Source organism: Miscanthus floridulus, chromosome 19 (assembly GCF_019320115.1).
Source record: "Miscanthus floridulus cultivar M001 chromosome 19, ASM1932011v1, whole genome shotgun sequence".
NCBI classification, from domain to species: Eukaryota; Viridiplantae; Streptophyta; class Magnoliopsida; order Poales; family Poaceae; genus Miscanthus; species Miscanthus floridulus.
The window spans coordinates 105,933,185-105,939,184 of record NC_089598.1 but is presented as its reverse complement, the minus strand read 5'-3'; the positions used below and the strand labels follow the sequence as shown (position 1 = coordinate 105,939,184).

At 48.2% G+C, this 6,000-nt stretch overlaps 1 pseudogene; it reads right to left on the bottom strand.

Moving 5' to 3' along the window:
• Nucleotides 1-1,862: 1,862 nt before the first annotated feature.
• LOC136529747 (uncharacterized) lies at nt 1,863-3,097 on the bottom strand (annotated as a pseudogene).
• Nucleotides 3,098-6,000: the final 2,903 nt, after the last annotated feature.

Sequence of the window (6,000 nt, the reverse complement as noted above, 5' to 3'; positions counted from 1 at the left end):
GACCACACCAACCCATATGAAATATAGCATGTTGGCTTTTACAATAAAATCACTCAAGGAAACTCAAAATCAAAGTGACATGTGCATGGGTTTATTGCACTGCATATTCTTTCTATCTCGAGAGGCGTGCCTTCTTGGATTGTTTTTTTTTTTCTGTCGACGTGATAGATTCCCATCCGCATGGGTACTTGGACAAAGCAACAAAAATGCAGCCTAACTTATTGATTGATAGCTAGAGAAAAGATCATTGGATACGCTGATACACACACACACACACCAAAAAGAGACCGGACTGATCGAACGAACTGAACTTGGCCAAGAGAAGATGTATACAGATGGGAAGGCGATGAGACAGCACGACCCTACGACGACATTCTCAAAAGGGCGTTTCACAACATGTGCCAGACACTAGCTAGCACCGAAAGAAACCATATGCATGCATTAGCTAGGCTATATAGGAGTATATATATGTAACCTTTGCTTTGACAGGCTCGAGAGCGATGTAACCTGGACATCACAATTTAATAATTAATCCTCCGGTATGGGCCTCTGACAACTTCTAGCCTCTTCTGCAACCAAACAACATGTGCGATGTGCCCGTGAGTACAAACTACGTCAAAAAAAAGTACAATTTTAAACGTTAGTATATCTCTCTCTATATAAATCTGCTCAAATTTTGAATAGTTTGACTTAGCACCCGTTTACAATTGTATCTTTTTTGAGAGGGGATGCATGGAGTAGTCTTCTATAGCGTACGTAGTATACTACTATTAGATCTCACATCACCTCCCATACTAAATATACACTAATACGAATATAGCATCAAATTTGCCGTCATTGCTATAAGCTTGCATTTTATTGAACTACATATAGCTAGCTAGCATGGTTCAAGATATGTTCATGCATGATCCAGTTATTCAGTCTGTTCGCTGGTTGGTTTCAGCTAGAGCTTATTAGCCATGATACAGTGTTTTTCTCTCACAACAAACCAGCACCAGTCGGACTTATCAGCCCAGAAACTAACCAGCAAACAGAATGATTATTAAGTCGTGCTAAAATGCGGTGCTTCATCTGCTAGCTTGCCTACAAGAGCAACAATGCTGCTTTTTTTTTTGGGGTGGGGGGGGGGGGGGGGGGGGTGTGCAGTGCCTGCAGTTCTCTGCAACTGCAATGGAAGCAAAGATAACTGCAAGAGAGGAGGAGTGAATTGTCAACTCAGTCAGACAGTCACCAAGGGCCCAGGTAGGCCAATAATAATAATAATGACATGCGTGCAGCAGGCAGGGGTCACACCTCACACGTAGCATGCCCACATCGATCAGTCTCAGCAGCTGGCCTGGATCGCCATTATATTTTGGGCCACGCATGCATGCACGCAGCATCTGAAATGGTCGTCGTCTGATGCGTGCGTGCGTGCTGTGCACGGACATGGACATGGACGGAGCTAGACCTGCACCTGCACTGCATGCCACTGCCAGTCCGCGCGCGGCGCGACAGACCATCGAGAGAGCTGAGGAGGGGTAGATACGCGCGTCAGCCAGCCCTACCCGGCCGGTCGCCAGGGGACGCGTATGCGTGAAGGCTTGCTTTGCTTTTACCTGGAGCCGTAGAGGAACCAACATGATCTTAGCTATGGCGAATTGGCGACGGGGCCCGTCGAGGCAGAGCCAGCCGGCCGGCCGGCCGGGCATGCATGCATGGACGACGACGACTGGAGGAGCCGAGGAGGACTGCGTCGCGGTCACATCGGTCGGCCGGCCAGACTCCGGAGCGAGCGCTAGCTGGGCGGACCGGAGGATGCTGCCAATTCATTGCGTTCGCGCTGCATGCATGCATCCATGATCCATCATCTGCCAGAGAAAGTGCATGCAGTGAGAGAGCGCAAGATATATAGCAGTGCTCCGCCATCGCCATGGATTGATCTTTGCTTCTTTACGTGTCTTTCTTCTCTCCGGACTCCGGCTCCCGATCGGCGCAGGCACGGGGCCCGAGGAGAGGGAGGCCGGTCCTGGTCATGGCGGCCATGGCCATGGCGTCGTTGTCTCTCCTGTCAGCCTGGGCATTCGGTTTAAACCGACAAATCGGTTCGGTTTGTTCGGTTTCAAAAAAATTCGGTTTCCAAGCTATGACAACCGATCGGTTTGTGAGAGAACTGAAAACCGACGCATTCGGTTTCGTTTTGTTCGGCTTGGTTTTTCGGTTTAACCGAACTAACCCGAGCTTGGTCCGCTGGTCGCCGCCGCCGCTGCAAGTCCCGCTCGTCGTCGCGTCTGGGCGTGGCCTCCCTGCACAGACAGAACAGCTCGGCTGCTGTCAGCCTCCTCTCCGCCTCCTCCTCCGGCACTGCAGTCCGTTAGATCTTCGGCTTCGGCGGGGCCTCCACGGCGGCCATGGGCACGGTCGCCGCAGCATCCGGGGGGGGGGGGGGGGGGGGCGAGGTGGTCCGGGCAGCACCCGGCGACGAAGTCGATGAGCTCCTTCCCGGACTCGTCGGCGAGATCCAGAGCAGCACGGAGACGGCCACCAGGAAGAAGGCCGTGGAGAGGAGCAGCGGCCAGAAGAATGACACCACGGCGCTGAGGCTGGGCCCGACGGCGGAGATCGAGATGGCGGCCGCGGCCACGAACGCCACCGCGACGGCCGCCTGCACCCGGTGCTCCCACACTAGCTCACCGAGCTTCCCCTTGGGCGCCGCCATGGCCGGGTCGGCAGCGCGGCCGGACATGGGAGATCTACGGGGGCGAGGAAAGCAAGCTTCTGGAGTGAGAGAGAGAGAAAATGAGTGAGAGACTGAGAGAGGGTACAGGAAATGGAGCGCGGGGGGAGGGGGAATCGGTGGCTCACCCACTGGTTGAGGTCGATGTTGAAGTCGTAGAGCGTGACGTGCGCGGCGGTGATGAGGATGTCCTCGACGGCGGGGTCCAGGCGCTGGAGCACCGTGAGGTTGAGCACCCGCGTGGCCTCCGCGTCCATCGCCAGGTTCGGGGTCACCTTGCCCCCGTTCGGCTGCGGCGGCGGCGGCATCGGCGGCGCTGGATCTGAGAGCCGAGCAGCAGAAGCCAAGCAGGCAGCAGCAATCGTGGAGTGGGGTGGGGAGGATGTCGGATCGGTTTGTCACTGGGGCCCGGGGGGATGAAATGGATAGGAAGCGAAGGAGGACGGCGAATCTCGGTGGATCGGTTGCTCGGTTCGACTCGACGCAGAAACCGAAGCCGACACCGATCACCGAACTCGCTGAAACCAGAAACCGAAACCGAACAACCGATACTTCAGTTCGGTTTACGGTTTTCGGCTAAAATCTGCCCAGGCTGACTCTCCTGGCTCCTGCTCTGATCCGTCATGTCTTTATTTCTCGTAGCTCCTAGCTCTCGTCTTCTTGCCAACCAGGCGTCCAGTCCAGGTGGCAGGAGGGCCAGCACAGCAGCCCGCCGGGCCCGGGCGGGCCCACACACGGCGCGGGCCCCGGCTCACTTCTTCTCCGATCGATCGCAATCATGTTGTCCATCATAAACTCTGCATGTAAGCTCGTGTCTGAACAGGAGGGCGTTCCGGCTGTTTTGGGCGCATATGCTCCCCTGCCTCGCTCTGGAACTGGGAGCATGACATGTGGGGCCCGCGGCAACTACCATGCATGGGTGTTGAAAGAAATGCGGTAGCACTAGAGTCTTTTTTTTAAGGCTCAGGACTTGTTTAGATCCGGCCTCTAAAGTTTTGAGGTGTCACATCTGATTTATATGGGGTATCGCACTGGCTGTTTGGATACTAATAAAAAAATAAATTACAGAATCAGTAAACCACAAGATAATTTATTAAGCCTAATTAATCTGTCATTAGCACATGTGTTACTGTGGCACTTTATTGTCAAATTATGGACTAATTAGGCTTAAAAGATTCGTCTCGCAAAAATTAGTCGTAAACTGTGCAATTAGTTATTTTTTAGTCTATATTTAATACTCCATGCATGTGTCCAAATATTCGATGTGACAGAGTGTAAAGTTTTGGGGTGGAAACTAAACAATGGCTTATTAGAGAAAAGGTGTACATTATCAGTGCGGTATGGTATGGATGGAGGTACCCTTTTTGAAGGACCTTACTTTGTTTTATTTATAAAAAGAAGGCCTTTTTTGAATCTTGACTAGTGGGTGGGGGATGTAGGGCAGCAGTCTAAGTCTATTTGATCACCTACACAGTGACTTGGGCGTCATCAGGACATGCCATATGGAAACAAATTTTTACTTGAAAAAGGACCAAGTCAATAGTCGGCTTCCTATAACCTTTCACCCTGTTCGATTATGCTGAAATTTGGCTTATGCTGATGCTTATGCTAAAATATTGTGAGAGAAAAATACGGTTCCATAGCTGAAAAGTAGTTCTAAATAAGTTCAAACGAACAGGGCTTTTGTCTCATAGATTCAGCGTGGTTTGGGGTGAGGGGTTACTTAGATAAGCCACCACTCTTGCACACCTCGGTCATTCGTGGGACGTACGACTTGGCCAAACGTGGGAGATCGCAAGTTAGAGGCATGAATCTTCCCATACTTAAGTACGAGTATGGTGGTTTAATTTGGTCTTACGTTCCACGCGAAAAAGGTTGTACACATACCTATAAGATTATTAATCATTTTGAAATGTCACACTCTTGATTGGGAGTAAGTTATTGATTTTTAGCCTCAGAATAACGTTGCATCGTTGGCTCGTGGAATACTATTAAGCTTTGATATATTGTTATTACTTGCATGCTTAATTAGACGTGCAGCTCTGACACACTTGCATATGCCATGTTCTCCTATCATGTTATGTTGTGAGACCATGCTAGGATTTTATGCAATTTCATTTACCTATGTTGTATACCTTTCTATCCACAAAAGATATAATAATTGTGGATAAATCCTCCAAGTATACCATTGTACTCATGGTACCGTCATTGTTTTGTAGGTTATTGCAGACCGTGTGGAGGCTAAATGAACTAGTTGAGAAGTACGAGTGGTGGCATAATAAGTGGATGATTTGGGCACATCCTTTCCCCCTCGCCTAATAAAGGAGAGTGTTGGCACCGATCTGGTATCCAACCCTTCTTCGATCCCTTTTCGGCTGTCAACGGAGAGTGAGTTAAGCAAGTAGTCAAGGGAGAAGGAGAGACAATAGAGTTTGGGAACAAGTGTTAGCTCTACCTACTATGCGAGTTAAGAGTCTAAGTTTCAAATAAATGAGTTCTCTTGTATAACATAACTTTTAAAAAAATTTCCCCGTGTGCCCGTGAGTTAACTCTTAAATTATGTTGTGGTCACATGTGTCATTATAATACAAACTGATCATATATTTTGTGTCAGTGTGGAGTGTACGAGGTGCATCTCCAGAGATTACCAGTCGAAGGGACTATACACTCGGTTTAAACACATTAACTTAGGCTTGTCCTCAAACAAAATATTGAGATCATAAATCAAAATATATAACATGAGAATCCTCTAAAAGATCTTACATAGATACCATATCATTTTTATTTGTTTTCACCGGTGTATATACCTAGAAAATTAGTTGAAGAATTATTTTTACATATATACTTGCTTGTATATAAACATCAAAGTCTTACAATTACTCCCTCTGTTTATTAAATTTTAGTATGCATATCAGGATTTTAAAAGGTCAAACTTCATATAGTTTGGCCAATAAAATAACTAGTCAAATCGTATGTATGTTATATAGTACTCCGGTGTATCAATATTTCAATATTCCTATGGTGAAACATTAATTTATTAGGCAATGATAAGCATTCTTGGCCGTCAAAGTCGAAGCTTTCCGAATCCTAATTAAATTCCTAATACGGCTACTAAAAACAAGCGGGGCAGGTAGTATGCATCAGTACACGCCAAGCAGGCAAGCAATGCAAGAATATAATGAAAACGGCATAGTAGTTGTGGTGCTACAAGCAGGTACAGAAAGTTTGGCACATCTAGGTTGTCACACACTGCAGCTGAAGAAGAAAAGGCAGGGAAAAGGTTG